At 41.6% G+C, this 22793-nt stretch overlaps 1 long non-coding RNA gene across 1 annotated transcript; it reads right to left on the reverse strand.

Moving 5' to 3' along the window:
• Positions 1 to 1965: 1965 nt before the first annotated feature.
• LOC142604082 (uncharacterized) lies at positions 1966 to 22277 on the reverse strand. Its single transcript, XR_012837975.1, has 3 exons — positions 22153 to 22277; positions 4602 to 4657; positions 1966 to 2144 (listed from the first exon to the last, which is right to left on the reverse strand). It is a non-coding gene; the product is annotated as an uncharacterized LOC142604082 (long non-coding RNA).
• Between the last annotated feature and the right edge of the window lie 516 nt (positions 22278 to 22793).

The following is a 22793-nucleotide window of genomic DNA, read 5'->3' on the forward strand; positions in this document are numbered from 1 at the left end:
TTAAACTCTCTCTATAAGATACCCATGGTTCTCAGCCAATATGTTTTTTGTGACTTAGCTACATTTCCTGCCAGATTATTCAGCTAGATACAGATCCCTTGCTCCTACAGTGTGGAAACCTGAATAATTTCAGCTGCAGAAAGCCCTGGTGAATTGCTGGCCTACTTTGCTCTCCCAGGGGGAAGGTGCACTTCTCTAATTCAGGAGCCATTGCTTTGGCAGATGGCTCTATTTACTCAATGAGCAGGTCAGGATGAGAGGAAAAATGGAACATAATCCAACAGTATCCAATTAAAGGTAGCTCTGTGCAACTGGACCAAAGTCATTGCTGTCAAAACCTCTAGGGAGTGTGTTCATTTTTTAGCCTTGTTTCCTAAGGAAATGAGGCTGTCTGCCTGTCTACCTTTCTGTCTGTCAGCGTCTATGCTCTCCGGTTAATTTATGAATCTGTTTGCCATTATCAAGGAAAAATGACCAAAGAGGAGAGTTTTCAAACATATGAAATTCCAACAAAGTTAAAAGAATCTGGCAACTGAGACAGAAGGAGACCCAAAGCGCCTCCATGGAGGGAAAAGCAGATGGAACAGTATCTAGCCATTCCCAGGCTGGAATGCAGGTCAGACCTGCTGGCCTCAGCAGGCATGTACTGCCTCACCAGTCTGAACCAGGATCGTACCTACTCTGCTCTCCCAGCCAAACAGCTGGGGAATGTGGGAGCAGACTGGGGAAGCTGTCTGTGGAGGATAAGGTGTTAGAGACATAGGAAGAGATAGAGTATGGGAAGGGAAGAGGAGAAAGTAGGGTACACAGGACCCAAACTAGTAAACCACTGCATTTTGTTAGTGGTGTTTTTCACAGAAATTCTTGCTAAAATTCCAAGTTCTGGGCTAGATTATAATTCGACAAAAACACCACTCAGGAACCGGTCACCTAGCATGCGAGTGTACTCTTGGCAGTGGCATCCCTGTACAATGAAGAAGCTGGTAAAACAAACAACATTGATGGTGCTTTCAGAGAACATAGCCATTGTCTCCTCCCAAAGAGCTGAACCCTGATCCACACACTTTTAGCAGAGCTGTAGCAAAATCATAGTGGATGAGTCGTCTTAGCAGTAGACTTGTATAGCACAACTACTCATCTGGGTGCAGTTAGAGTGCTATTAAAATCCTATGCTGACTTAAAACCCACATAACTGTATTGGGGGTAGGTACTGCTCTCATAATCCCAACTTAGGTAAAGTAGTATCAGGTTCGGGGGCAGAAAAGCTCTTAGAAAAAAAGATTTAAAAAAGCAACCAAGAAAACATTATGGGTTCCCAAAAAGTTGAACCTTGTGTGCATTAAATTTCATCTCTGTTTTGACTGAAGCTCAAAACTGGTTTTGGAACCAGAAGTGAACATTAGTATTATTATGGCTTTTTTAACGCTGAGCAAGAAAAATATAATTTGCTTCAGTTTTCCTGGAACTGAAAGAACAGTGAGAGATGGCAGTGCAGGTTCAAGTTCCAGCTGATCATTGGATTCATTAGAAATGGGCTGTATGAAGCAAACAATATAGCCAACCCTGGAGAAAGCAGGGTGAGAGGGTTTGGTTTATTTCCTTTGTATGATTCCCTCCCACCCCCCACAGATTAGATATTTGGAACTATTTCAAGACATTTTTCATTTTTGTTGGTAAATAGGCATGCACTTGTTCTGGGATTTTAGCCCCTCACTGTTCGCTCTATGCAAGGGAGAAAGGCAAAAACATAAGTGAAGCTCAAACAATAAAACCTCAGCAATGGGTCAGGCCAGTTATTATTACATGATTTCAGGCTTTGAAAGGTCATTTATGTTTTCCAAGTTGGATTTATTTTTTACACTTATTTGTAATATTACCTCGCTGTGTTTCATAATGTCAGGGAAAATGTCTGGTTTCAGGCCTAAAATGTCAAAGCAGCATTTTCAAAATCACTCAGCACTGAGTCAAATGTTTTTCTGTTGGGGTCAGTGGTAACTGTCCCATTTGCCTTAGCAGGCTTGGGCCAGTGGTGAATGTTATGGAAATCCACCTTTTTTTACCATTTTTGTGGACAGGCTGCGTTTCTCCATATTCCCCTTCCTTCTCCTCTTCCATAGGCCTATTCATATGTGGCAAGATTTCTCCTACGAAAGACAAAAGCATGACAGTTATGAGTCCTGGATTCACTGCCTATCCTTCCTAATGACTATAGGTTAAATCATAGAACTGCTTCATGCCTCAGTTTACACCTGACACATAAAATCCCCATCTCAGAGGGCTTCACCAACACATGGGAATGGCAAAACTGCTGCTTAAGCAAGTGCCGAGCATGTATTATGGAATAAACTGTTCCTGTAGTGTTGCGAGGAGTAATATAGACAAAGCTGGTGCAATCTAGACGTATGTCTGCACCTGTGCCTCCATGTTAGGGAGTTATTCTGGATGATGCTGACTGCAACAACCAAGAATCTCTCTAGCAAGAAAAAACAGGCTTTAAAAAATCTATTGTTGATATACCCTTCCAAGTGGCTTTGCCGTTGGCTTTGTAAAGATGAAGACAAAAAAGGGGGCATAGAATAAATTAATTTGCTGTTCTAATAACTATGATTTAAAGTTAGGGGTTTTTTCATGACTTGTCTCCCAGTCAGCACACTAGTGAAACACATCTGTCTGCTGCAGCAGTAGGTAGAACATGCTTGGTGCCACATTCTTAAGAATAGCTTATTTTTTGCCTACTGTAGAGATATCTTATGTCTTCAGTTGTAAGTGTTGCCAGATAAAAAACCTGTTAGCACTCAGATTCTCTAATCCTCTAGACAAGATAAAAAATCCGGCATTCCCCTATCGTTGTCTGCCCTTGTCTGTACCTAGCCTTACTATCACATCAGCTTAGAATAAGCTGATAAGAGAAGTGTACGATATATGTGTTCTCTCCACAACTTCTATATGGCAAGAATATTTCCTTTGACTTGTATTCAATACCTTGGTTTATGAACATTATCATTCTTCCTAATAGCCTGTTTTAGTGCAGAGAATTGCTGTGATATAAGGGTATGATCCATATGTGGGGGTTTTTCATGGTTAGTGTTTGGTAGCATAGTGCCATTACGAATATTATTCTTCACACTGGATAGCTGTGCAATACCGGCTGAAGCAGCTCACACACCTCATGGGCTCCCAGAGAACCTGATAAATTAGAACTCCTTCTGGAAGAATGATATTTCTTCCTAGTGTGTTACTTGTACAAATTCCTCTGTCAGGCTAGCTGGAAGCAGGGAACAGAGAAAGGTTTTGGCCCCAGGATGATGAAGCAGCAGCAACAAATACAATTCTGGTTCCAGAGCACTGATTTTAGTGAGGATAGCTGTTCAGTCAGTGTATGTCAAATTGTGGTATCCATTTGTGGAGGAAGGTAGGACTGCTTGTTCAAGGTCTCAGCTTTCACATGAGAGCAGGGATGGATACTTCTTTCAGTTGCTGAGCTTTATTGCTCAAGAGCTGCATCCTGCAGATACTCACTGCCACACGTGATCCTGAGCACAAGGTTTATTTCTCTCCATGTAAACTGGAGCACTTACATAAGTTTTAATGGGATCAATATTCAATATTTGTAGGCCATAGCTTTCCGATATTATGAAACATTTTTATGGCTAAGAACTCAGAACAGGAGGAGCCAGAGATACTTGTTTTCTCTCTAATTAAACCAGAGTACTAAATTTAATCTTATCCAGTGAAACTAGCTCCCTTCCTCCTCTGACTCCCTATCTTCTCCAGTCAATAAATGTGTATTATTATCAATTGGTATTATTAATTTCAGAAGTAATGAACTAAAACTTAAGGTTACCTACACATGGTTCTGATTCATGCTTTTTCCCAGGTCATGTCCCTAAATGAGGACAAAGAAGGTACAATTCAAGTAGTTATATTTTAAAAAAACAGGAAAACAGGAAGACATGCAGTAACTTAAAGAAGGACACATTTGGGAGAAAGAACCAACAGTGTAATTCCTCCATCTCATTTGAGCTGACCTCCCAAACATCACTGCCTAAGCCAGGACACCAAATAGGAATCTAGAGATGATCTTAATTTAGGGCCTTCTTAATGAGATTGAATTTCATATGTTCCCTTTGTTGCTAAAATTTTCTTTTGAATGATGTTTCCATACAGTTATTAACTATGTTGTAAGTGTTTATATGTCAAGTGAGAGAATTAAGCATACATTTTGGTGAAACTCACCAGTGCAAAAATTATTTCTTGAATAAATTCACATCTTAATGAAATTAAGGAAGTTTGGTGCATCCATAATAATGGCAACAGGTAGGAGTTACTGTCTGAGGGCCTGCAGCACTGAGACTTTTGGCAAGCTGGAAATGCTTTCTAATCTGGGATGTTGTAACCACAATGGTCCTTCAGCCGCTTGGAAATGCTAATGTTTGCAGAAATGAGCTGAGTGCTTTACTATGTCTTAGATAATGCATTGAATTTGTATGTCAGTAGGCCATTGATTTTATAATTTTTCTTTTGTTTGTTTATTATTTTGTATTCTTTATTTGTTGTTCATAATTTCATATTTCTCAGTTAAACATTGGCAGTAAACTAACTGAGAGGCCAAATGGCTCAGCTCTCTCAGTTTATCCCAGCTGCTCCTGGATGGCACCTAGAGAGGAAAAGAAGTGGTAGATCAAGATCTCGGTCTCTATACTATACAATAACTTTCTTCTTTCAGGGTCAGCGTCTGTTAAAAATCTGCTTCTTTATTTTGACTTTAAAAGGGGGGTAATTTCACATTCAGCGTTCTCTCTTGGCACTTAGGGAGAGATTTTGAAAGGTATAAATGGCAGATAGACACCTAATTCCCATGGAAAGTGTCTGTAACTCCACCATAATGTCAGTCAAATTGCGCCGGAGATGAGATTGCTCACTGCCTGCACAAAACACTGCTATAACATAGGAGTTTGTGCACCAGGTTTGTGAGCCATTTCAGAGTGATTTGTGTCCTGACACAGAGCTGGGAGCTACTATTGCCAGTGACGACAGCGGCTGACACAGCTCTGACAAGGGTCAGAACTAGCTGGGCATCCTGCAGTAATGCACACTTCTTGTTCCACTTAAGATGATTCCTAGAAGAGTAGGATGTCAGGATTTTTTCCCCCAAAGTGGGAAGGCTAAGGGGAGGTTTGTAGCACCTTCTTGCTCCAACTGATTAGCTGGCATGTCAGGCCCTCCCACATCCCATGATACAGTTGCCTGGTCCCCTAAATTAGCCTGGAACTGCCTCCTCTTCTACACATTGTCCTAACCTAGAGGTTGCTCTGCTGTCCTTTACAGCCTCTGACATCCTACTGCTCTCGGGCAGTGTGAGGCGCGTGAGCAGTTGAGAGCACGCTAAAGTTTATACATACTCCCATGCCTAAAGATGTTGTAGAATCAGGGTCCTCCAACATGAAAATAAATTGCTCTTAAAGACGATGTAATTATCTAGTCTTCACTGAAATCAAAGCAATTAGGAAGGAGTAAGTCAGCAACAGCAATAATCCTTCTTTAATTCAAAAGCAATTTCCTAAAAGCCCTATGTAAAAAATGCTTGAAATGGTTGGCTCCAGTCCTTAGAAAGCCCCACGCAACTATGTCCGTATAAATCGTCACTCGGAATTTGCTTAAGCAAGTTCTTACCCTGCAGCACACGACTGCCCAGACCAGTCACATGCATGACATGAAGATGCCACGTGCACAGTCTGCTACAGCCATCGCCATCTGGTCTAGAAATGACGAAGGGTGAGGTGATGTTTGTTGCGGCTGTGAGTAATGAAGCAGAACCAGAGCACATTACCCAGTCTATTGAATTGAAATGAAACACAGTCCAGTCAAGTGCACATTCCTGGGCTATTTACGAATCTTTCCATCTCTCCATCTTCCACCTGAAGCTGACTCACGTGGCTACGTGCCGTAGGTGGGAAGGTGTTTCACACAGAAGGAGATCTGATGGGCTTTCCACTCTCTGCCCTCTGGTGGTTTTAGAGCCTGCTGAAACACGTGATACCAACATGGCTTTATGCTGTGCAGATGGGCAAAGTCTTTTTCTCTTGCTATTGTGTCAAAGCGTAATGTATAATTTAAACAGTATTTATAACATTACTAGAAGTAGTCAAATTACTTTTTTTTTTAAATCATGTAGAACATGGCAAAATCAAATGAAATGAAAGTGAAAAATACCCTTTAATTTCAGCCTGTACAATCAGACGCGTCTGTGTGCAAATGGATTAACGTGCCAAAAACATAACTTGAGGCTAGAAGTGTAACATCACTCAGTAAATTAACATCAATAATTATAAGCTGTAAACAGTAGCGGATATAATTAAGCTTTGAGGCCCAAGGGTTGTGTATGCCTGGCTGGAACTGACATCATCAGACACTGTGATCTTGATGTTCGAGTCCCCTCCGGAGACAGCAAAGTTACAAACATTACCCTACATGGAAATAAAGTGTCAACATATTAGAAGCACTTGCAAAGTTTCTCTCTCTATTTTAAAGACAAACAGGGCTCTTTCTAAAAGATTAAAATAAGAGTTTTCGGTTTTCCTCTGTGCGATTCCATTGTTGCGCCTGCTCTCCTTGCAGCTGAAGACGTGTCAGAACATCATGTCAAAACATTATTTTTCAAAGGGTTAAATTAAATGAGTTGTTACAGTACCCTGCAGATATAAAACTGTCCCAAAAGAATAGAGGATATTGCTTTGTTAAATTTGAAAGGGGAGAAACAAAGATGAGAGAGGGGAGGAGGAAAGGGATAAGATAACTACACTGAGTTGTGCGGAAAGAAAAAACCAAAATATGTGCTTGTTTTTGAAATATCCTTTCAGAGCTCTGAATCATCATCATAATAATAGTTATAAAGGAAAAATAGCCAGGGTAGGGGTTTCAAGTGAAATTATTTGAGTGTTTTTCAGGATGTGGAGATTATTGGTACCTTTAAATGGAATATTCAGAGCTTTGCAGAAACAGACAGTAAAGAAAGCAATTGAGTACTCATCCTTATGGGGAAAACCCCCCAGTCTCTGTTTATGAGATAGTGCTTCAGCAAAGAAGGCAGCATCAACAGAGAATTGGTTCACGTTTTGAGCTAAGGACTGGGACTGTGATAGTACGTTTTGTGGGTATAATTTGCCTTTAGAGTTATAAATTTCAATGAAGTATCTGCATCACTGAAACTCCTTCTGTGAAAGTCCTTACACAAGTTACAAAATGCCTTATATAGTGCAGAATTTTCCCTTTCTCTAAGAAGAACTGTTTGTCGTATTTTTGCACTCAGAGGACGGTGATGTAAAGGCCAGGCTGCTTTGGTAGGGGTGGCTATCAGAAATTACTCCTATCCCTGGTCCAGAACAGCCTGTGTTCCTGCACATGGCCCAGGTATGAGACATGGGACAAAGAGGAGAAGTTTAAGTGCTGACGTAACTTGGCCTGTCCTCCTGGGACAGACTGAGGTATGTCTACTCAGTTCTGTTCTTCACAGTAATATAATTAATGCCAGATGATGGGAGCAGCCCTGTTTGTACCACTGCAAGATAGTATTTGTGTAGGGAAACTCTAAGATGGCACTTAAGCTAAATGCAATTTAGCTTCACTGAAAGACATCTGGCAGAGCAGTAAAAGGTGGCCTAAGTGTCCATGGGAAAAAGACCAGGAACATACTTTTGTCCTTAAGGTCAGGGAAAGTAAGTCTGTGCTAGCGGTTCTAGAATCAGCAGTGATGTGAACAGATCCTGGGTGATGTTAGGGCACCACTTCCAATGACTTAAATGTTTGCAGGATCTGCCTCTCTGATGTCTTTGGAATGGTCCTATCAGGGTTTCAGCAGAGCTTGTAGAATTTCTGAACTGATACAGCAACACGTTACCAACACATTTCTACTAGAGTGGGAACCTGTGAGACGTTAAACTTTCTCTCACTGCAGTGAAACATGAGGGCAGTAGGTGTGTCTGCCGTAGTCCGTGAGACTGCGTAAGCACTGGAAATGCGGTCCTAAGTTGCTTGCTGGCTAGGGGAGGAAAAACTCCTTTGTGCATTGTAAGATTGAGCCCAGGTGGACACATCCAGACCTCAGGGTGGAGCTGATACCAGAGATGGGACCAGTACAGACTCATAGCGTGGCCATCTCTCTGTCATGTTTAATATCTGCTGCGGAACCCCCTGAGTGCAGTACTAGCAGTGTCTGGCACGCTGCGCCGTGTGCCTGTACCGACTATCTCAGAGCCTCTCCTGTAGCAGTCCCGTACTTGGTGTAAACATGCTTTCACTCACACAATATAGCAGAGAATTGCCAAGTCCGATCATACACAGAAATGAATATAAATTTTCTCAAAGAAAACAGCCTTTGAAGAGTGTTGAAGTTGTCCTGTCCAGCAAAACAGAAGCAAAGCTTTCAGCTCTTGGCTTAACAAAAGAGCAAAAAACAACTGAAGCTTAGCAGAATTGCTTGCCTGTTTGTAGTGATCCTAGTGGTTTGTGGGGAGGCCACATCTTAGGAAGTTATTGCTGGTAACAGGCACATACAAAGAGGAGATTGGAAAAAATGGTGTAACAAGTTTGTCTTGATCCTCCTGAAGTATTTTTGTTTCCACTAAAAGATACAGAAATGGTCATTTCACAGTAAGAAACTACTTGGCCAGGAAATTATTATATGAGGAATTTTGCTTCAGTGGTTGATTTAAAAAAAAAGGCAACCTCAAAGCAAGGCTGCAGGCTGGCTGCATTCCTCCTCCTCCTCCTCCTCCTCCTCCTCCTCCTCGTCTCCTCACAGTGCCCTGTCATGTTGATAGAGCTGTGTGTGTGCGCTCAGTGCCCGGAGACATGTGGAGGTGGAGGTTGGCAAGGCAGCAACGTGCACAGTCCACAGTCATAGCCGGGGCTGAGGAGCTGACTTGGTCTGGAAGCCCCAGGCTGCTTGGGAAGAACAGAGGCTGAGCGAGCTGCTCAGCTATTTCCCCCTCCAGTCTGATGTTAACATCCTCATTCTGCCATCTTAGACTATTTATTGCCTGCTTTACCCATATCACCCTCCAGCCCTGCCTGGAAGTCAAACAAGGTGAAGACAGCTGAAGTGTTACTCTAACTTGCAGCACCTCTATAAATCTCTTAGTAAAGAGCCAGTGTAGTTTTACAAGTGTGATGTCTTTTTATTTTATTACCCAGCATGCAGTACATGAAGCTGTTTTCCTACAATGTATAAATTTAGTGAGGGAGAAAATCCAATCTTTCCCATCTCTCTGCCATCAGCTGCCTTTCTGAGATCAAGAAGCATGAGGAAATGCTTCCACCGCCTAAATTCTGAATGACTAGAAAATAGGTTAAAAGTGCTACTTTGTACTGTAGCACCTTAAAAAAGTGTGTTTTGTTTGACAGGACTTAATAAAAAAATCTTTTAATCTCTGTCACTGTGGGTAGGTGGGAAGGCCAAAAAGTCTAAATGTTTTAAAGTAAAATTTTAATTAGTATGCAAATTTGACTTTCTGCATTAAAATGTCATTTACTAAGTAAATGTTGTTGCACTGGAAGTTCAGATATTTGATCATTTTCTGTCAAGGTGCCTTTGCAAATTTCGTGAAAGTAATAGCAGCATTTCAAAAACAAAATGAAATTCTCCTTTTGTTGCAATGCATTGGGTATGCTCCACCAAAGGCTATGTGACTAGAATATCTTAAATCAGCCACCAGCTTACAGAGCTGTTTCTCTTTCCCCCAATTTGCAAATTCTGTTCTCCTCTCAGTGCCTGCAGAGGTTTCCTGAAACAGGGGAGCCAAGAAATACACCCCTGCATGCCATAAATTTAAATCACTGAAGCATACCAACAAAATGATTACAAAAGCTATTGTAGTCATTAAAGTCAAAGGAAGTAGTCACTGAGTTATTGTCAATTACCACTGAAGGTTACAACAGTGATTAGCATTTACACTATTTGGAAAAGACTTATGCACATTTTGATAGTTAACTAATTTCATTGTCTCAATAAAATACACATATTCCTGTCTGCTGAAGAAGGGCAAGAACAAGATCAATGGTTGAAGGCCTAGCCTTGCTTTTAACATAGAGAAAAATGATGTTCTAATGTAAAAGTGATGGAAAAATAATTGTGAGGCAAAAAAAAAAAGGGAGAGAAAATTTAATAAAGGCAGGAAATTCCAAGTTTAGTTTCTTTCATTCAGTGTCTGTGGGGTCAGTGGCGGCTGGAAGCAGCCACTGAATGAATGTACTGTCTCAAACTACACCTTATATGGAGCTCTTTAGGGATCAGAAAACATTGCACATGGGAGCCATATGTTCAGCGCTTGCCATCGTTTATTGAGGTTCAGCCCTGAGGTTCAGGGCTGAAAACTGATTAAAATATCCATATTTAGAGCTCTTAAGTACAAAATAAGGTACAAATTCTCATGAAAGTTGAAGACAGAAGAGAAAAAGCTGTGACCCAGCATAGAAGTGGTTTTGAAAAAGAAAAAAATGGCTGGGGGAGGTTGGTTTCTAGCAGTGCCAAAGAGCCTGCCCTGCTGAATACAGATCCCTCACTGCCAGCTGCAATGTAAAGGTCTAACAAGGCTGATGAGTGTAAGGGCATGACGGTTTGTTCTGAACGATGTGCTCACTCTGCATCTGTCAAAGGCCAAGGGAGAAGGAACCTCCCCGGTGTGGAGGGTAAGGAACTACTCTTTCCACCCTTGCCTCATTTTACACTGGTGCAAATTTGCCTGTCATATCCACAGACAGGGTAGAGCACGCAAGTAGTGTAGCCCTTGGTAGACTTTTCCGGTTTTGTGTATGTGTCGTATAATTTCATAAACTGGGTGTCCCATATGAGCATAAAATGTGCAATTAGGTGTTCCTGATCTGGAGGCTTCCTGCAGTAAATCTACAAATTATATACAACCCAGTGCAGCTATAGTGAGGCATTCTCAGCGTTCCTCACAGTCTCATGCTCATTTGCTCATACGCTTACTCTTACTGTCACCTCGGCTGCAAGCTTCTGCAGGTCCGTGAAGAGTCACTAACCTTCTGATCTTGAAGCTGCCATTCACAGCAGGCTTGAGATGTGTTAGCAGGAAAGCGTGCCCTATTAATAATGCCTGTGCCTCACCTTTGAATAAACACCAGCCGTCAGTTCCCACCATTGTTAACTTGGCCTTTTTGATGTGCATGAAGTTTTTGTGATGAAAGAACCTACAGTGGATTTTTCTTTTGCATAATAGACATTTCGCTGGTTAAAAACCCCAAACTCCATTGCATATGAATGTTTGCACTGTGCTAGCAATTTTTATTTCTTATTGGCTATATTCTAAAGCAATGAAGATTCAGACTCCTCAGTTCCCCAGAGATCCTTGTAATTACAACAATGACTGCTGGAGCATGGAAAAAAGTCATTTGGCAAAATGGCCATCTTGGCTTCCTCTGTCTCATCCTCCCCTCTCTCTGACTCCCAAGTCCTGTTTGCTCAGTTTACTAGACAAACACATTGCTTGCTATTTGCCAGGGCAGATGTTTGTTTAATTCGGCACCTTCTGCTTCCTTCCTGAGACTGAGGAAAGTCATAGTGTTCACTGTATTTTCTTTTCTGTTTACAGCACCTCTCCACTGCCAGCCAAGGTGCAGAAAAGAGGAAGGACAATGGTCGCTTTGAAAATTATTTATTCAGCTTGTGAAAAGTGATTCCATGTGCTAGCATTTCTAGGACCTTAACGACCATCTCCTGTATTCCTGTATTTCTATAAATAGCACATAACAAAACAGAGAGCATCTAACTGAATTGTCTCACTGTGCAAAGAGGCTGTATCCAGCCATTGAATATTTTTATGTAGAGAACAAACCCTCTTTTTTTGAAAGAGCATGAAGATACCAACTTGAGCTGACTCATGCTCTGATCCAGCTGGGTCCTGCTTGAACAATCCTGCTATAGAGAACTGTTACTTGCCTTGCAGTCTGGACCGACTACTATGCAGAGTCAGAGCGGCTGCAGAAAGTCTGCATGAAACCTATGTGACACTTTAGTGCTGATTTGAGAGCTTAAGAGGTGCAAAGGCAGGGAGCTGGCTTTCTCTGTCAGAAGACATCTTGCCTTTAGTAAGGCCTGAGAGAGAATGGAGAAATGGCTTTACAGACCAGCACATAACTCACTAGATGCTGTCATGTTAAGACTCATCCGTGTTCTAAGTGAAACTCTTGCCACTGAAGTCCACGTTCCGGGAGTCTCAGCAAGAGTTTGGATTTATTCCCACCCCTTTATTCCTCCCTTCCATCTTTTGTGTGGCTGGCACAGTGTGCTTTCTCCTTCCTTGCAAATTCCTTCACAAATTTTTGGCTTTGTGCATATCTCCTCTACTTCTTGCTTTACTCATGCATCTGGTTTCTCTAAAGCTCTGTGGCTTTATATACCTTTCCTCCGCAAAGGATGGCTTTACATACCAAGCAGCAGAACAGAGAACTTAACTCTAAATGGATCCAGTACAACAAAAGGATGAAGAGATGTTCTTCTTTTAATTTCATAAACAATATAGTGCCATTGTTCCTGATCAGCTTGTGAATTTTCAACAAATCCAGAGATAATTACTAGATTTATATATATATATATATATAACTGTCAATGCAGAGCTGGGCTTTTATCTACATGCTGTATGTACCCATTTTTCTGTAAATAAAGAAGCGCTGTAATTGTCATCAGAACCATTTGTTGCAATTCGAATGCCTATAAATAATGAATAGGAAATGCAGGTTATTCATTACAGACTGAAAAAACTATATATATTGGCTTGTTACCCCTTTGCAGAAGCCAGGCAGAAACTATTGAGGTTTTGCAGTAAGGAGCTGACACGGTCATGAGTTGTCTGTGATTTGCACTGCTGCATGCCACCTGGCACTGCAGGCTTTCCTGATAGGGCTGTTGTAGTTAGTCCTGCCGTGCTATAAACAGACTTACTGGAAACTTCAGCAAACCTTGCTGCAAGTTTTCCATTTCTATTTTACTGCAAACTTCTCCACTTTTCTAGGATGCAGTCTCAGACAAGCCAACAGAAGCAAGAACGTCGTGATTTTTATTTCCTCAATAGTTTTTTTTTTGTCTCGGGGAATCAGTTTGGAATTAGTTCTGCCTCTGATCCATTGGAAAAATTCTTACCTGCATGATCACAAGTTTTCTTACAAGAAATATTTCTAATTCATGGAATTGTCTTATTAGCTTCCTGCAGCATCTTCTGCACAACTGGAATAACCTTTCTGAAAAAAAATGCCCAAATTCACCAATGGAACAAATTCTACAGAAGTTAATAGTAGTGAGAGCTTTTGGGGACAAAGAAGTGCTGCCAGTGTGACTTGGAACTGAATTTGGCTCAGCGTTCTCCAGAAGAGTGAATCAGAGCCTTGTATATGGCAACATGATTCCTTTGATTCCTTTTCTGTCTCATTCTTATCACATCCTTATTATTTCTTGATTTTATAACTGTCGTATACTGAACAGACAGTTTCAAAGATTTTCATATTATAGCCCTCTAAATCCATCATACTGTATAGCCGATTAATTTAATAAACCCTTTCTGGTTTAGATCATTGCCCCACGAAAGCAGCACTTTCTGTTTTCTGTCCCATTCTCCTAAAAGATCAGAATATGTCTCTAATGCTGTGGTTCTTCTCTGTCTTCATTCTTAACCATATCTGCAGTTTTAGTGTTGTCAGCAGATACAAACATCTTACATTTGATATTCTCACTTAAACCATTCAGAATGGGTGTCTTTGCAACCCCCTCAATAGTCTTTGATAACAGTTAAGGTTATCTCAGGATTTGTGGAATTACTTTATGAAATCTGCGGTAATTTATGGAACACAAACCTTTTCATGGTTTTACCTAGCTGCAAAGGTAAAAGACAAGATGTCTGTTGGAAGTGATCCAAACCACAATGACATCGGTGCGAATCTTCCCACAGACTTCAAGAGCTGTAAAGCACCAGTGCAAACGCTGCGACTGACGAGCAGAAGATAGCTGGGAGATCTCTCTTTTGGCCATAAAGACTTTGTGGTGCAGCTAATTTCAGTTTCTTAGACAACACTTGTGTGCTGAAATACTTAACTCCCTAAAGCATAATTATTCTTTTCAACTCATGACCCCTTCCAATAAAGTGTAATACAAAATGCCTTCAAAAAGGCCACCAGCCAAATTCTTCTCTTGTTTATACGTTCGTAACAGATCGGTGAACAAAATTCTCCTTTCACTTCCATTGGTACGAGAGAGGTAACTCCATTTAAGCCTAGTGAAGAACTATTAGGGAGAAAAAAAACATTTTATGAGAGACAAAAGTGAGCCTGCTGATTTCAGCTCAACTGCATAAATATAAGTGAAGGCAGAATTGAGTCCTTATTATTTCCTGTCTACTGCATTTCTCTCATTTTGTCATGACAGCTGTGTAGATGGAAACTCCCAAGATTTCTACAGCCAAGTCATCCTTCACCAATAAAGCTATACTGACTCACGTAATAGATTAGACTGTCACACTAAACCTGACAAACAACATTTAATATGTCTCAAATTGCATCCTGGCAGATATCCCTGTAAACTACTGTCTCTACCATGCAGATGTTTCCCATCTCTTTAGGAACAGCTTTGATGGTCAGGCGAGAGGCTCGCCTGCTCTTACCCGCTTTGGAACTCCCATGGTGGGCTAATGGTGCACCCAAATTTTTCTTTCTGTGAGCGTTTCTGTGCATTTTATAACTGTGTTGTTGCCATCTCAAGGGGAAATACATTAGCGCTGTCAACTCTTCTTTTTATTAGCACTGTCTTCTCTTCTTTTTCACAGAAACCATTCTCTTTTACCTTTTGCTAGCAAAAAATACAGCTTTTGAACAATAGGGCTGTTATTAGCTGTTCTGTATTTCTTTTTCTCTTCTAACTGTTCTTTTAACTTGCTCCAGCAAGGGTTTTGGGTTTTTTTTAGACTAGCTCTCCCCAATCTGCCTCCCTCCCAGATTGTTTGTGTTTGAAAGACTTCTACGTTTTGCTAGTGCTAATCTTCACATCCTCACTTATTCCCATTGGCCTCTGTTGCCCTTTTTCCTGTTGGGATGGATTTCAGTTGTATCCTCTCCAATTGTTCTTTAACTTTTTCCAGCTCTGGGCAGTCAGCTTTCTGATGCACCATAGGACTCCAAATTGAAATTCCTCTGAGCAGTTCACATTTCCTTCAATTTGCATAAGGTGAAAAGCATTTGGGATTCTTGCAATGAGGAATATTTCAAATGTAACGATAACCCTGTCCCAGATGTGCAGAGGTCTGTAAGAGGGGAGCAATCAACAAGATGAATGCAGCATAGACGTGCTTCCTTGGTTATTCGTGTGTGTATCCAACTGACCTCTGTGACAAATAAGCCCTTGTGCAAGTGCAGGTAGTACCCCCCCTAGCAGGGATGCCAGAGGACAGCTGACGAAGCTGCTGTAGGATTCCATGATGGCCAGGACTTCTCACCACTGCAGAAGCCTTGACTACTGTGTGAAGGGGTGAGAACTTCAGCTGCTTGCTGTGGGCTAGCTGGTGGAAAAGATGTTAGCCAGCATGTTACACTGATGTTTTACTCAGTTCACTTGCTCCAGTAGGTCCCAGGAATCATTTTTATTAATCCTTAAATATTAAGACTAAACCAGTGCAGATTTTGATGCGTGATGCTACTTCCAAGGAAGTCAATGGCAAAAATCCAGCAGAAGTCAATAAGTGCAGGAAGAGCATCTGACACAAGCCAAGATATTCACAGTCAGAACTAGAGCTCTGGCCTTCTAGAGCTTGATGTTTGGAAGGAGACAGCAATCACAATGTGTGCAGATGCTCTGTCCTTCTTAACCTCCCATTTCCTCTCTTTTGTTCGTATGTGCCAGAGATTCACAGAGATTTCTTTCAAAGGCAGGCCTTTTTTTCTTCATCCACTTTCCGGTGTTGTGCTTTGCTTATTTCTTTCACGTTGTCTCAAAAAAAGAGAAAAGTAAAACTAGTTCTGTGAGACTACAGGAAGAAAAACCAAAATTCTCTGGAGTCTCTTTAGGATCTTGGCTAGAAGGATAGCAAACACTGTCATTACGGTTAGCAACAAAGGACACAGCATTGCTTCCAGCGAAATCACCACTTACTTCAGTGTAAGATTAGGCTGGGGAAAAAAACCAAAACCAACTGAGTTTAGCAGAGGAGAAACTGAGTTTGGCTACAACAATAAGCCATACTCCTGACCTGCAGTGACAACCGTTTAGATCCAAGACTCAAGCAGGACTGCCTTTCCTCTGCTACCTTCCCCAATGGATTCTGCTCATTATTCCAAGTCTAACAATCGCTCTTTCCCTCTCTCTCTAGCAAGATCTTTTGTCCGTCCTAATTCAAACTACACCCTTAGCTGAAACAGTGGAGTGCAGGTCCTTCAGATAAGCACAAACCGTAATTAGGTCATATTCTGGGTAAATAACGTGTGGGTGGGAAAAGGAAGAAAGGGGGAGGAAGAGAGCAAATGCAAGAAAGAGGCAGGGTTTTGGCAGGGTTACAGAATTGCAGAAAGCTTGTTGTAAGTCTCAGGCTAAAAATGGGAGAGGTTTGCATTAAAAAAGAGCTTTAATAGGTCCTGCAAATTGGCATTTTTGGTGATTAGGTAGACAGGCTTTTTTCATTTTTAATAACTGTTAATGCTGAAACACTGTTGTAACTCTTCTGTTACAAGCCTTGCTTTCAAAGGGCAGCATAGGAGGGGATCCCCCAGAGCTGCAGGCCTGGGTGCTCTGGGGAGCATTAATGCAAGTGTTAGCATCTGTTTGGCTTTGCAGCTCTGTGCTTAGCCCACCTCAGACTGCATTTGCACACTACTATGCAATTCACTTCTTGTGGCCGAGGAGTTTGATCCAGAGTATACACTGTGGGCTGTTAGACAGGTCCTTGAGCCTGAGGCATCGTGGGGAGTTCTGTTCTATGGTGGTCTGTGCAGCGGCAGTCAGGAACCTGCCTATGCTGCCAAGGTGTGGTGAGTACTGCTCTTTTTTCTCAAAAATCGCTAGATGCCTATGTGAAGATTGATTCCCTTCACAGGAATAAAAGGTAGCAACACGTTATGCATAATGCCTTCAGCGGCTGCAGCCCAAACAAGAATTACACTCTCTTCACTGCCCCCAGGCAAGCTGTTCCCAGGATTTGAAAGGCAATGCAATGTCTTTTTGAGGGGCTCAGCCCTATCTTCTCATGGAGCTATTGCTGTCAGGATTCATTCCTGGCAAGATCTTGGGCCATCTCATTCCAGGATTCAGGCCCACTCACTCCTAAGCCATCTGTTATTTTCAACCTGCTGCTCCTGCACTCAGGTAGACAGACGTCAGCCTCGTTTGAAGTCAAGTTCATTCTCAGGTATCTTCCTCTTCCCTGTGCTAGCTGGCTTAGGAAGCCTTTGACTGTTTGGAGGCAGAGACGCAAGAGATAGTAATGAGCTTGCAGTCAGTATTGACAATCAGTGTGTGCCTTTGTCATCTGAAATGCTGGATCTGTTATCTGACCACCCATACTGAAGCCTTGCAAAACTGCCGTCTTAGATACCCTGTCTAATCCCCTTCCTTTTATTATGATGGTAATAATGATGAAGGAAACAATTATAAGTGGTAATTTTGGTTCAGCCATGTCAACATGTTACTTGCCCCAGGCAAGTATTTTACAAGATTTTCATATCCTCTTCCAGCCACTAAAAAAGGAGTGGGACGAGTATTCCTAAACAGCATGAATCCTTTTTCTTCATGGCTTTCTCATGCATGTATATATACACACTTCTGTATTTCATCTGCTTTTCTATGAGGATGTTATGGGAGACAGCACTGAAAGCCTTACTACAGCTGAGATAAACAACATCCATTGCTCTCCCCTCATCCACCAAGCTTGTCATCTCATCACAGAAGGTTATTAGGTTGGTCAGGCATGATTTCCCCTTCATAAATCTATGCTGACTACCCCTAATCACCTCTGTGTCTTTCATCTGTTTGGAAATAGTTTCCATGATTCTTTGCTCTAACGTTTTCTTAGGGATCCAGATGAGGCCTGTAGTTCCCAGGATCCTCCTTCTTGCCTTTCTTGAAGATAGAGTTGAGATTTGATTTTGATTTCTCCCAGTCCTCAGGAATCTCCCCTGATGATTGCCATCACCTTTCAAACATCATTGAGAGTGGCCTTGCAGTTACACCAGCCACCTCTCTCAGCTTTCGTGGCTGCATGTCATCAGGTTCCCTGTTTGTTTAAATGTTCCCTAACCTGATCCTCCTCCACCCAGGGTAAGTCTTCCTTGCTCACTCGCTTCAGTGGCCTGGGATTCCTGAAGACAAATCTTACCAGTAAAGACAGAGGTGAAGAAGGCAGTGAGTACATTAGTATCTTCCTTATCCTTTGTCACCAGGTCCCTGCCCCAGTTGGCAGTAGGCCCACATTTTCCCTAGTCATCCTTTTGCAGCTGAATTTATTTGCTACTTAAGTTCCTGATGAGTTTAGCAACACCTGGGAAAAGGGTTTTTGTTACATGGAAACCTGAGACTTTTCTTGCAAGGTCAAAAATTGCCAAACTTTATGAACTGTTTTGGCTGAAAAATTGCCAAAGAACACAAAATAATTCAGGTTTTTGGACCTTGTTTGTTTGTTTGTTTGTTTGGTGATGAAATAACAAAAACGTTTGAGGAAAGCAGACTCTTTCCTAGAAAATCAATGTTGTTCTCCTTTGACAAAGGCTTAATGGAAAAAAGCAGTTTGCACTAGGGACTTGCTATCTGGAACAGAACAGTTTAAGATCAGTCCTTGGTTAGAGAGAAAATGTGCCACCTTCCTCTGCAGTGATCACTCTGTGAGCAGGGTGAGTCTGTCTGAAGGCCTGCTTCTGATCTCACGTGGCTCAAAGGAAATTCTGACTTGTCTGAAGGCCAGGAGGAGATTGTGGGACAGATCCACCCAAAAGAAAAAGCTGCCTCAAGAGGCTGGTGCTGGTTATGGTCAATATGCATGTGTTTCTTGTCAGCAGAATGGCTTATGTTCTGCTTAAATTCCATACAGGAGATTTTGGCTTCCATTGGAAATTTACAGGTTACCAAGAGTATTGAATTCTACATTATCAGCTGTGGGCCCCAGATTCCAGTCTTAAAATATTAATGTCTAGTTTCCGCATGCTGAATTGGCTGCACATGTCAGCTTCCTGTGTTCTGCTTTCCAAGTTCAGTGCTTGCTTAAATTTTACTTCTCTTGAAACATTTTCGTTGGTGTAATGAATGGAAAAAGTTTACCAGTGTGCTTGGTCTGTAAATCTACGCTACTCTTTCTGAAGGGATAGACAATTTTCTTTACAGGAGACATTTATTTTCAGTATGACTCTGATCCAAGAGCATTACATAACATTTACAGACTGTAAAAAGAGAACAATCTCAGAAAAGATGTTGCAAATATACATATATATGTACAACATGTATATATCTATATATGCACAACTGCGGAGAGGCGTATGAACCCGAGAGAGATCGCAGAACAAAAAGCCCATGCTTGGTTGGTATGGCCACCTTATTTGCCCTATTCCCGAAACCTCTTCCAAGAGTCAAAGAGACAAATCACAAAGAAGGTAGTTTGATGTTGACATTCATCTTGAGTACTACTGACCTAATTGATTTCACTGATACCTCTTTACACAGCAGAACGTCAGCTGCTAGCAGTCATCAGGTCATTATCACGCTATAGATAATACTTCTCTGAAAAGGAAGTGATGCCCGCAGCTTAACCATGTTGGCTAATTCCCCTGGCCTAGGATAGTACTGTCATTTTGACATTCGGTGCTGCCTGGAATAGCCTTGACCAGCAGAAGCTGTGACTCTGGAGACTCAGGTTTCCCATTCCAGCCATGTACACGAGTGTTCAGTGTTTGCCATAGAAGAATATATCTTGGAAGAGTTTTTCAATAGATCAGTGGTTTTCTTGGACTCAAATCTTACTTTGAATTATGGTCTAATCAAAACATTTGAGAGGGTATAAATTTACTTCTTCACTTTAGTATACTATTGGAAGAGATTTCTTCCTACCCACAGTGCTAACTGGCTTTCATTTACGATCTGTCAATATTGGAAATTTTTATGTGACTAGAAGATGGAGACTGAGATCGCTGAGCATGCATGAGCCGTGGAAGGGTTAGCAAAACCAAAGCCTTCTTGCTGCTGCAGAATCCAGTGTGTTCTTTGAGAGGGGGAGGGAACCAAGAATTAAATTTGATTTATTTTGCACAGGCAAACTCAAGACAATAGAATTTCCTTTGTTTTCATCTGTAAAACCAATAGACAGACCAAAAAGGAATAGAGGTGAAGGGTTATGGAACTCATATTTTTCTACCCTCTGTGACTGTCTTCAGTATTTCTTGTTATCTGCAGATATTGCTTTCAGCACAGTGACCTTTGAATAAACAGAATTGTGGTGTCCTAAAAGAAGTGAAATAAAAAGCACAGACAAATTTGAAAACACAGTCAGGTCTGTGACTTCAGCTAAACTGGATACTCAGGGTAGACTTCAGATATTAAAATAATAAAACATAAACTTCTAGAGAAGACCCCCATGAGAATCTCTAGTTTAACTACTAATCTGCTTCTGCTTAATTCCATATGGAAGAATAGTTTAATCGGTGACCTTCTTGTGTGATTTGAAACGTAAAAAATAAACCCACTGCATATTTAGCAAATATTATAGCCATGCCGGAGGGGGGACGGGACCAGAAAAACTTTTCAGAGTCTGTATAGTTGTTGGAAAGTTTATACCAAACTTTTTTCTTCTGTAAACATAAATATAGCCAACATTTTACTACTGGAACTAATAATTTAAGCAACTTCTCATGAAAGCTTGAAGAATTGCCTTTCCCATTTGTGGCACAGAGCCTGTGGTTCCTATTCTTCAAATCAGTCAGTCAAAAGAAGGGAAAATATCTATGCATCTGCACATCCCATTATATCCTAACCTCTGAATGCACAAATGGCATCTGAGTAGTGAAAAGCTGCAAAAGCCATTGATGAAAGCCTGCTAGGGCTTATTATGAACTCTAGCTGCCTACCTTGCTATAGTTTTTTATTCTTTCCACATGAACAGCTTTCAGAAGGACCACTTAGTACATAGCCATACAACAGTAAGCTGCATTATTTCCTGTTCCAAGCACGCTTTCACATTACTCACAAACTTTCCAACTGCCAGACAAACTTTGTTATAGTCCATCTACTTCCCTTGGATTATGGCATTTGAGGCTCTTTTCAGGGTTGCTCTACATAATATGCTGTGACTAGATACATAACTATTTCCTTATAACATGAACTAAGCAAACACAAATGTAAGGCAAGTTATCCTGAACCCTGGGCCTCACGCCAGTCTTTTTGTATTATCTCACAGGAAGTTCTGATCTGAAAGTAATACTGGTAATAGGGAGAACTTCTTCTGAGATGGTAATTTGCTATCTATCTGGCCACAGTGGTATCAAAACCACCTGGCAAACCTGCAGACAGCGTCTACTTTGGAGCTCAGTCTGACAGCGCAGCCCATGACCTCAGCATGGATTGTGAGCAGGAAGTCTATGCAGTGTGCAGAGAGGCTTGGGAGGGAGGGCAAACATTTTTCACTTCATATATCATTGCTCACAGCTCACTGCTGGGATTCCACCAAGTCAGCCAGTGCTAAAATGTTGTGGAAAATGACATTTCCTGGGTTATTGTTTTTGGCAGTTCTAATCTCACTGGACAATTGGGCACTGGAACTAACACAAAACCTCCTCATGTTAATAAGAAAAAGACATATGTTTAGTAGCCTGCTCTGGTAACTAAAAAAAAAAAAAAAAAAAAAAAAGACTCCATCCTTCCAGAACTGAAGCAGATGCTGAATATTTTCAACATTCAGAATGGTCTTTGCATCTCTCTGTAAAGTAACACCAGTCTATGCAATACTGCAGCAATACAGAAAATGCATCACCTGCAGATTTTAAAGCAAGATCCCCCATTTCTTTGCCATAGCTGCTCCTTCCAACAGCCTAATCACTTGGAGTGTAACAGCAACCAAGGCAGAGAAATAATTGGGAGGCTGGGAAGGGAAAGAAACATCAGCCAGGAAAAATTAGTTACTCTCTCACCTTCAGTCTTCAGGAACTGCAGGCCCCCGAGTTTCAATAATGAGCCTCAAGCTGGAGAAACGCACACTGCTCTGTTCCTCCTCCCCGCAGCAATGTTCTGACAGAGGGTTTGTACAATATGCTTGGAGTCACAGAGCTGAATAATGCGCAGCCCAGGCTGATGAAATACAGAGAAGGCAAAGCAGGGTTGAAAACTGACATAAAATAGTTTTAAGCCACCTCTGCTTCCCTGGTTGGTGACTATAGATCAGAGCAGGACAATTATTGGTGTAACTGAAGGGCTACTTAGTCCTCATCCATGTAGAATTTTGTATTGCCCTGTTCACCATGGTATCCAGACCCCTGTCACCATATGGCCACCACCAGCTTGCTCTGCCCTGTTGGCTCTAGAAGTGGAGGATGCTTCTGGTCCTCAGGCAGCGGTGTAGAGGTGTGGGGGGGTGTGAGTGGGGTGTAGGTACGCATGTTACTCCTGTGCTGAGGAGTATCCCAAGAGCAGCTGCAAACTCAGTGACTGAGCATTTTTCTTAACTCAGAGGCAGGTGGTAAACAACAAAAACACTTAGTGTAAGGGATTAGCTCTTACTACCACTCTTCAGTTATCCCTGTAGACTGTCTAAGGATGACCTTGAATGAGACCT

The sequence above is a fragment of the Balearica regulorum genome, chromosome 16 (assembly GCF_011004875.1).
Source record: "Balearica regulorum gibbericeps isolate bBalReg1 chromosome 16, bBalReg1.pri, whole genome shotgun sequence".
NCBI classification, from domain to species: domain Eukaryota; kingdom Metazoa; phylum Chordata; class Aves; order Gruiformes; family Gruidae; genus Balearica; species Balearica regulorum.